The sequence below is a fragment of the Diadema antillarum genome, unplaced genomic scaffold (assembly GCF_040938485.1).
Source record: "Diadema antillarum isolate AM-2024a unplaced genomic scaffold, OU_Dant_1.0 seq00000053_RagTag, whole genome shotgun sequence".
In the NCBI taxonomy this organism is placed as follows: Eukaryota; Metazoa; Echinodermata; class Echinoidea; order Diadematoida; family Diadematidae; genus Diadema; species Diadema antillarum.
The window spans coordinates 1,418,745-1,429,451 of NW_027271161.1; positions in this window are offsets into that span (position 1 = coordinate 1,418,745).

Genomic DNA, 10,707 nt, shown 5'->3' on the forward strand with positions numbered 1-10,707 from the left:
TCAAAAGATGTCTTCAACATTACTTCAGAACATTACGTAATCATTTCCACTTCAAATGGAAAGATTGTCCAAAGGTATAAAGCTGCATAAGAGATACAACATTGACCATGTCTGGTTTATGTTCTTGATTTTGTTTTTGTTTTCGTTTTTTTTTTTTTTTTTTTTTGGGGGGGGGGGGGGGGTGGTGGGTTAGAATGAGAATGAGACGGCGAAAGGAGAGTTTGAGAAGTGGATCGCAATACCCAGAGAGGTTTATAGGCCTTAGATCAAAGAAACAGTTATGAAAGAAACACCATGATAAGTCTTAACGGGATTGTATACTTTCGGTTAAGATGTGATTTCAGATTTCCAACTTTTGTGCGAGATAATGAGAAACATATTATGGCATATGAAAAAGCATACAATTCTAGGAGGAATTTAAAATCTATTTGATGAAAATTGGTTTTGAAATGGCTGAAATATTGAAAAACAAAGAGGTCCCATTAAAAGGTGCGACCCATCTTTTATTAACTCGCAAAAAAGTAAAATCTGAAATCCCCCATTTTAACCAAAACAATACCATTCGTTTAAAAGTATACCGAAAAGGAGGAGCATTTTGTATCGTAGAATGCAAGAAATGATAGCTATTGGAAGCCTGTGTGTACAGAACAGGAAAAATTGTGAGAAGAACGAGGTGCAAAGGAAACAACCCTGCTGGAAAGACTAACAGTGACCCATTACAGTGTGAACACATTGCGAACATATTAGTGTGAAATCTTTTCACATTGTAAATCATAAATTCACAGTGTGAAACAGAACATTACTCTGTGAACTGCCTGTGAAAGACCACATCTCAGTGTGAAATCATCCTCACATTGTTAAATTCCAGCGTTTTCACATAGTCGACTATGTGAACACACTGTGAACACATTGTGAGACACTGTGTTCTCTCCAGCAGAGAAGACGAGCCGCTGTGTTTTGAATTGGCTGAAATTTAGGGGTTTAGACCGGGGGCCCAGAGCATTTATTCAGCTGAAAAGGGTCACACTTTTTGATGGTCTCATCATGTAAGGATGTGGCCAAGGGTCAATAAAATGAATTGCTGGCAAGTCACATCCTGTACCGTAAGCCTAGGGGCCACAAAAAGGGACCCCGAAAATTGGATTTATTCAGCCGAAGGGGGTCACGGACAAAAGTTGGTGGATATAGTTCCTTTGGGTGTACTTATCATGAAAACAGCAATGCCAGCTATTTTATCCTGTACGGGGCCCCAGACAGTAGCCCCAAAGGGCCCCACAAATATGGTGTTATTCAGCTGAAAAGGGTCACGGCTAATTTCTCTTGCAATGGAAGTAGTTCCCATCAGAGATATCCAAAACACCAAAGCCAGCTAGTTCATCCTGCACGGGGCCCCAGACAGTAGCCCCAAAGGGCCCCACCCCCATAGGCCCTACTTACAAACACACACAAACATTGATTTTATTCAGTTGAAAAGAGTCACGGCTAATTTCTTTTGCAATGGAAGGAGTACCAATCAGAGATATCCAAAACACCAAAGCCAGCTATTTTATCCTGCACGGGGCCCCAGACAGGAGCCCCAAAGTGCCCCTCCCCCTATAAGCCCTACGTACAAACACACACACACACACACACACACACACACACACACACACACACACACACACATTGAGTTTATTCAGCTGATAAGAGTAACGGCTAATTTCATTTGCAATGGAAGTAGTACCCATCAGAGACATACAAAACACCAAAGCCAGTTATTTTGTCCTGTACGGGGCCCAAGACAGTAGCCCCAAAGTGCCCCCCCCCCCCTCCAACACACATACTCACACAATAGTTTCATTCAGCTGAAAAGGGTCACGGCTAATTTCTTTTGCAATGGAATTAGTACCCATCAGAGAAATCCAAAATACCAAAGCCAGTCATTTTATCCTGCATGGGGCCCCAGACAGTAGCCCCAGACAGTAGCCCCAAATTGCCCCCTTACCCCCCCCCCCCCCCCCCACACACACATTGATTTTATTCAGCTGAAAAGGGTCACGGCTACTTTCTTTTGCAATCGGAAGTAGTACTCATCAGAGATATCCAAAGCACTAAAGCCAGTTATTTTATCCTGTACGGGGCCCCAGACAGTAGCCCCAAAGTGCCCCCTACACACACACACACACACACACACACATATATTGGTTTCATTCAGCCGAAAAGGGTCACGGCTAATTTTTTTTTGCAATGGAAGTAGTATCCATCGGATATCAAAATACCAAAGTCAGATATTTTATCCTGCACGGGGCCCCTTACAGTAGCTCCAAAGTGTTTTGCTTTATTCTCTTTATTGTTTGCATCTCTTCTTCTTCTTAAATATGCGCGCCTTCGTCTTCATTTTCGCGACAACGACAACGCGTCCTCCTCATCATCATCATGTGTTTTGCTGTTCTGGCAAACATTTTCCAGCGTATCGGCTACGTTCGATTTTAGAGCGGCGAGAGCGGGAGACGTGCATAATTGAGTCTGGGAGAGCGTAGGAACAGCGTAGCTAAAGCGGCCAACAGCGTTATCGAAGCAGGAATGAAGCGTCGTAGGAACAGGCCTTGATTTTATACGAGAGTAGAGAACTTAGTGACAGCGTCGTTATTTAAGCGGGAAGGTCGTGCTTTGATCAAGAAAGCGGCGCAGCAGCGGGACCATGTCGTCGGTGTCTAGTTTAGACTATTTCCCGTTCTTGTGCCGCTGTTACTACGGTCAGAAAAACCTGGAATTGTTACGCTCATCCCGCGGTATTTACACTGTCACTGCTCTCTCCCCGTTTGAGCTACGATTCAAACTAGGTCAATCTTGATGGGGAGATGAGGAAGAAATTTTGAACCAGTTCAAAATTTCTTCCCGATCTGTACAATTGCCAGATCCAACCCCATCACCTAAACGCTGCTGCTACGATGCTCCCGGTCCCCGTACACTTTTGCCGCTCTCTCCCGATCTGACAGATTGAATAGATCGGGATGCAGATCTTGATAGTGGAATTACAATTTGTCATGTGGGGACAATTTAGGAACACTCCGTGGAGCCCTGTACAGCTATATAACTGGTTTCTGTGTTTTTGATACCTCGTTGAGTACTACTTCCATTGCAAAAGAAATTATAGCAGTGATTCTTTTCACTTAGAATAAAATAATACGGGAGCACTTTCCAGCTACTGGCTGGGGGCCCCTGAACTGGATGGGTTTGCGTTTTACGCATCTCAGCTGTTAATTCCACTGCCAAGGAAAATAGGCATACATGACTCTTTTCACCTAAAAACAATTAATTCATATGGGGTGGGAATACCTTGGGGCTATACCTGTCAAGGGCCTGCATCCGGGCCAATATCGCACCTCTTTTAATAGAATTCTGTAATGTTGAATTAAATTTAGCAAAAATTTCGCCTAGATGACATGGTAGTTCAATGTCATATTAATCTCTTCATTCAAATTTATTTTGAAACATTCACATTACCTCTAACCTTATTCTAAATAACACTTTTTCAACTGAAATCCATATAATTTATAAGACAAGTACCATTCCACTATCCGTTCATTCATAAATTATTCATAATGATCTGCACGTGATTACATGCTGCGCTCGTTCATTCAAATTGATTTCTGGCCATCTAATTTAACATGTTCTGCAGTCAATTAAACAGATATGTTCATGCTTGGCCTCTTTCCTTATTTTCTTTCGTCGTAGTTATTGTTTTGTAAGCATCATAGCATTTCATGTTTTCGTATTCGTTTAAGAGACTTTGACACCATTTTTTTAAACGTGCTTTTTGAATCCAAAGAAGTAAGAAGCCACAAATTATCTGGCCGTTACGAGCGCTTTATTACGAGCGGTCGGCCAGTTCCAAGAAGTCAAGGTTATGATCCTCAAATGTTTTTTTTTTAATAATTCTTTCTATGTCTTCTAGAGATATACGTCTGTATCTATTGTGCTGTCATGACTATAAAAAATGAAGTTAATCTGCATTACTGGTACACGGATATAGGCCTATAATGACATGTATATGAAAGAGAAGGAGCGTTACCAGTCTGGTTACAGAACAATCAAATTCAGTTATACTAGATAAGAAATAATTTATGATACTTTTACTGCTTTATAACAGTAATTTATAGATGAAACGAAAACACACATAGAAAGACATGTTAAAATGATCTGAAACAAAGAAATAGCATGATTTGAATTTGAATGAACACGTTTGGAATTTGACTGTCTTTCGCGAAATTTAATGATTGAAATACCCTTTTCGGCAAGTCAAGGCGAATTTGAATGAACGTAGGGTACCAGCCAATTTGAATACCCATTTTACGAATTCGAACCTTCTGTCAAATGAACCAACAAAAGTGCGAAATTCGCTGGGAAAACCTAACTGGCTTTGATGTTTTGGGTATCTATGATGTAAACTAAGGCCTACTTCGATTGTAAAAGAAAAACAACTATGACACTTTTCAACTAAATGATGTCATAATAATTATGTGGGGGAGGGGCACTTTATGCATGGCTACTGTAACCTGGGCCCAGTACAAGATGAAATGACTGGTTTTCGTAATATGGTCATCTTGGTTGTGCACTATACAGAAGTATGCTTCCTTTGCAAATTTCTTGAGTATTTTGTTACTGTAACCTATGGGACCCCGTATACAGGGTAAGATGACTTGCTTTAGTGTTTGTGATATCTCTATTCAGTAGGCCCTGATATCAACGTTACAAAAGAATTTGTAAGACCATTTTCAGCTGATTCACTGTACATGTATAATGGATGGGACACTGTGGAGCTACTGTCTGGGGCTCTGTGCAGGATAAAATAACTAGCCTTGGTGTGTTGAATATCTCTGGTAGGTACTTCTTCCAGTGCAAAAGAAATTACCCGTGTTTGGGGTTACACTGTGCGGGGCCCCATACAGGATAAAATAACTGGCTTTGGTATTTTGGATAACTCTGATGGGTACTACTTCCATTGCAAAAGAAATTAGCCGTGACCCTTTTCAGCTGAATGAAACTAATGTGTGTGTGTGTGTGTGTGTGTGTGTGTGTGTGTGTGTGTGTGTGTGTATGTGTGTGTGTGTGTGTGTATGTGTGTGTATGTGGAGAGGGGGGGGGGGGGGCACTTTGGGGCTACTGTCTGGGGCCCCGTACAGGATAAAATAACTGGCTTTGGTGCTTTGGATATCTTTGATGGGTTAACTTCCATTGCAAAAGAAATTAGCCGTGACCCATTTTGGCTGAATGAAACTAATGTGTGTGTGTGTGTGTGTGTGTGTTGGGGGGGGGGGGTGCACTTCGGGGCTACTGTCTGGGACCCCGTACAGGATAAAATAACTGGCTTTAGTGTTTTGGATATCTCTGATGAATATGCCTACTCTCTAAAAAAAATCGAGTGAAACTTTTCACTCTTAAAGGAGTGAATACAAAAAAGAGTGAATTTAGAGTGAAATTGGAGTGAATTTCGAGTGAAAATGTTCATTTTCACTCGTTTTAGAGTGACGTCAGGGATCACTCCAAAATCTTCGAGTGATCCCTGAGGTCACTCCAAAATCAGTGAATATGAACATTTTCACTCGAAATTCACTCCAATTTCACTCTAAATTCACTCTTTTTTGTATTCACTCCTTGAAGAGTGAAAAGTTTCACTCGATTTTTTTTTAGAGAGTACTACTTCCAATTGCAAAAGAAAGTAGCCATGACCCTTTTCAGCTGAATAAAATCAATGTGTGTGTGTGGGGGGGGGGGGAGCAATTTGGGGATACTGACTGGGGCCCCGTGCAGGATAAAATAGCTGGCCTTAGTATTTTGGATATCTCTGATGGGTACTACTTCCATTGCAAAAGAAATTAGCTGTGACTCTTTTCAGCTGAATGAAACTAATGTGTGTGTGTGTGTGTGTGTTGGGGGGGGGGGGGAGCTCCTTTGGGGCTACTGTCCGGGGCCCCGTACTGGATAACATAGCTGACTTTGGTGTTTTTGATATCTCTTCCATTGCAAATGAAATTAGCCGTGACTCTTCTCAGCTGCACGAATGAAATCAATGTTTGTGTGTGTTTGTACGTATGGCCTGTGGGGGGTGGGGCACTTTGGGGCTACTGTCTGGGGCCCCGTACAGGATAAAGTAGCTGGTATTGGTGTTTTGGATATCTCTGATGGGAACTACTTCAATTGCAAAAGAAATTAGCCGTGACTCTTTTCAACTGAATAAAATCAATGTTTGTGTGTGTTTGTACGTGAGCCTATGGGGGTGGGGCCGTTTGGGGCTACCGTCTAGGGCCCCGTACAGGATAAAATAGCTGGCATTGGTGTTTTGGATATCTCTGATGGGAACTACTTCCATTGCAAAAGAAATTAGCCGTGACCCTTTTCAGCTGAATAACACCATATTTGCGGGGCCCTTTGGGGCTACTGTCTGGGGCCCCGTACAGGATAAAATAGCTGGCATTGCTGTTTTCATGATAAGTACACCCAAAGGAACAATATCCATCAACTTTTGTCCGTGACCCCCTTCGGCTGAATAAATCCATTTTTCGGGGTCCCTTTTTGTGGTCCCTAGGCTTACGGTACAGGATGTGACTTGCCAGCAATTCATTTTATTGACCCTTGGACACATCCTTATATGATGAGACCATTAAAAAGTGTGACCCTTTTCAGCTGAATAAATCTTCTGGGCCCCCGGTCTAGTTATTTCAGCGGGAAGTGCAAAGAGAAGAGAGTTTAAACAATCTCTCCGTGATGTGACACACTAATGACAGCATATTGTATACCCATCATTACAGCTGACATCCGGTGGCGATAAACCTGTACTTCAAGTCAGAAAAGAATATTGAGTAGCTCATGTTTCAAAGCCTCACATCACACGTCTATGTAGTTTTCAAGTGTCACGTCAAACACCCACTTTCGATATCAGCCAATGATAAATTACACGATATCAACTGGCAATTAAACAAAGACTCTGCTGTGAGAGTGCTTGGTCATGGGTCATCATCATTGCTAAACACTGATCAGTAATCTCTTTAAAGGGGAAGGCTAGTAACTGATCAGTGGGAATCAGTAGAAATGCTGGCAGATGATTGTTCCAATCCTTATGGGATTCATTCAAGAGTTCATTGTATATATATTGTTGTGTGAAAATGATTTGCTTCAGAACGGTCTCATATTCAAGTAATGTGCAGATTAATGCTCCGTCACTGACCAGGGACGCTAACCTGGAAGCATTGATAAACTGCACATTACTTGAATATGAGACCATTCTGAAGCAAATCATTTTCACACAACAATAGATATACAATGAACTCTTGAATGAATCCCATAAGAATTGGAACAATCATCTCCCAGCATTTCCACTGATTCCCACTGATCAGTTACTAGCCTTCCCCTTTAAAGAATGACAGAACCTTTCATGGTGTGCTTGTGAGACGTTGTGAAGCCTCATCTTGGGGTTGATTCATCCCGTTTTCGGTGTTATTTTGGCATGTTGATGAAACTAGATTAAAGTAGGAGGTTCCCCCATAAAATCTCTACTCTTGTTCCACACTTCATTTTATTTCATTTCATTTTGACATTCTACACATCAAACGATAAGTTACGAAAGTGTGAAATTGCCGTTATCATTTATATAGAATGAACTGGACATTGGAGTCAGTCCAAAAACGTATCGTTGCCGGGTCATCCCACGTGGGTGTCACATCCACGCCCACGAGTCACACGGCCCACGAGACCAACATTGAAAATGAATCATAATCGCATAGCCCATTAGCTCACTAGTTATACAAACCATGAGTTCGACACTACACACAAAAGGTTCACGAAACCGACACTACGCAAACAAAGCCCACGAGATCCACACTATACACTGTACACACACACACACACACACACACACACACACACACACACACACACACACACACACACACACACACACACACACACACACACACACACACACACACACACAACTCACAAGACCGATACTACGCAAAAGAGGCTCACGAGACCGATCGACACTAGGCAAACAGAAGGCACAATTGTATGCGATCGATAGGCTCAACAGCGCCATCTGCAATTCTACTACATAATTTTTATGTAGGCCTTTGTACTGTACAGGGTGTTGCATTAATGACATAAAAAGGGAAAATAACGTACTGTCGGGTGCATTTTCGTCATATGAACAAGGGCAATGTTGTAAATAATTGCATGAAATTACCTTGTAACCAATTACAATCGTCGTTCAACAATAGTCTCTGACATATTTCTAAATCATAGTTAAGCCTTAGTCGGATAAAGTACGCATGCAAAACAGGCAAAATGATACGATTAGATAGTGTCATCATTTTCAAAGCCGTTAGATTTCTTGAGATTTTCTATTGTTGTTTATATAAACTTATATCGTAAACTCGCTGCAAATTGAAGATCTGGGATCCCTCACCCATCCAATAACTTGAAGGCTGTATAACTCATAAGCCTATTTTACATGATGTCGAACTCGTGGGCTGTATAATTAGTGAGCTGTATGACTTGAGGGCGGTATAACCCTTGGGCTGTATGACTCGTGGGGTCGGTCTCGTGATGTGCACCCATCGTTGCATTGATGGCGAATGGCGCCTCATGATAATACATCACACACACATACACACAAACAAATAGATACAAATTCATCTTTTGTAAGTAATACATGATATTGAATGCACTACATAACCCATTAAAATTAACTCAAATTGCGGTTTTATTAGAAAAGTACTCGAAAGAGCATGTAGGCTATAGGCCTACAGCTTTTTTGTTAAATACATTTTGTAGAGGTAAAATGTTATTTTCAAACTCCATTTTCTCTGGGCTAGATATGGGGTATAGAATAGGCTTTTCCCGTGCACGCAAGAATAGGAAAAAAAGTGTGGGTTATAGTTCACGACAATTAGAAAAAAAAATCACAACACCCACAAATTTCTAAAGATTTCGTCCTTAGAGTCTTCCCATCTTTGGCGTGTGTGTGTTTGTGTGTGTGTTTTTGTGTGTGTGTGTGTGTGTGTGTGTGTGTGTGTGTGTGTGGGTGTGTGCGGGGGTGGGGGCACTATTGACTTTGACCCCCTCCCCTCCCCGCCCTATTGCGCAGCTCCCCCACCCTCAAAATCGTTCCGCTACCCTTACATCAATGTATTCGACCAATCATAAAGTATAATATTATACAATATAAATGTATATTAGATATTATCACACATATAAGTTAGTAATGTTATACAATGAAAATACAATAAAGATATATATCGGATATTATCATAACTATTATATAGGTAGAGGTGTATAAGTACCCAAATCGAAATCTTTTAAAGTAACAACGTGAAGGGAGGAGAAAGTGCAAAGGATATTAAAGAATCATAAGGGTCCTTCAGATGAATAGTTCGGAGTAGAAATGACAATTAAATACTTTCAATCACGTGATATCATACACATAATTACCAATGTAAATGTGATTGACTTGTTTCTAAGGATCAGTTCAACATTTAATGTGCAACTCGTCACGACATGCCACAATTGAAGCTGCAATAGAAGATTTAATGGTCTTCCCACAATGATCCTTACCCATATCTTTGATATTTACACAGACCATTTTCAAATTCTGATTATTTTTACAGAGTAAAATCGTAGGAATAGACAGAAGTAGAAAAATACGAAATGTTATATATTTTACATTTAACAAAAGTTAATGAAAACAAAATAAACTGAACAGAAAGAATATATTAGTGAAAAAATGAGCAAAGAAAATGGGATTCCATCAATGGAATCCCATTTTCTTTGCTCATTTTTCCACTAATATCTTACTTTTAACACAGTGTATGATGCATTATTGGCATGTTACCGTTTTTGACAGCATCTTCTTAAACCACAGTACAAATATGTGATATTACTGTATATATAGAAACATTTCTTATTCATAAACCTATGTTGATACTATAGACTAATTTCTTGTATCGCGTTATAAGACGATAGCTATACAAACGAATTGTGTCTTAGTATTTGGTAGTTAATCAAAGCTCTATTAGCGTATAGGCCTACGTGACACATGAATGGCGTCATCACAAGGAATGTTTTCACTTTCGAACATGATTTCAAAAGATGCAATAGTTCATTTGCAATGCAAAGTTGCTAGCAAGAGTGGGGAGGGGGACTAATTAAGATTAACTTATACAATTATGTTCAGGGTCACTATTACTGGTCACTCCTGTATCTGTTCTTATATACGCGTGTGCTATTCTTTTCATAGACTCAAACGCTATAACTGTTTGTAAGTATCTCCAACAACAACAGCAAAAAACAGCATGCAGTCATCTCTTTTATTATTCCCTCAAATTTGTACTTGTCTATCGTAAGTAGGTCTACCCCAAATCCGTCATCACAGTCTATTGAATTTTGACGGGTAAAGAAAGTCCCGGGATCATAAAGTCACTTGAGTCACCGTGACAATCTGAGTGTCTTTCGTCTGTGACACAAAGATGATAAGTGGCAATTAATTTCCTCTGTGCACAAGTTATGATATTTAGTAGTTAACAGCTTGGCCGGATACCATGTTAAGTACGATGTAGGACACACAATAATATTGAAGCTACAATGTATTCCACACGCATAATGTCTGTCGTGTTATATTTTGATCTGGATATTATACTGTATCCAGTATATGAAATGACATCCAAAGCTTCT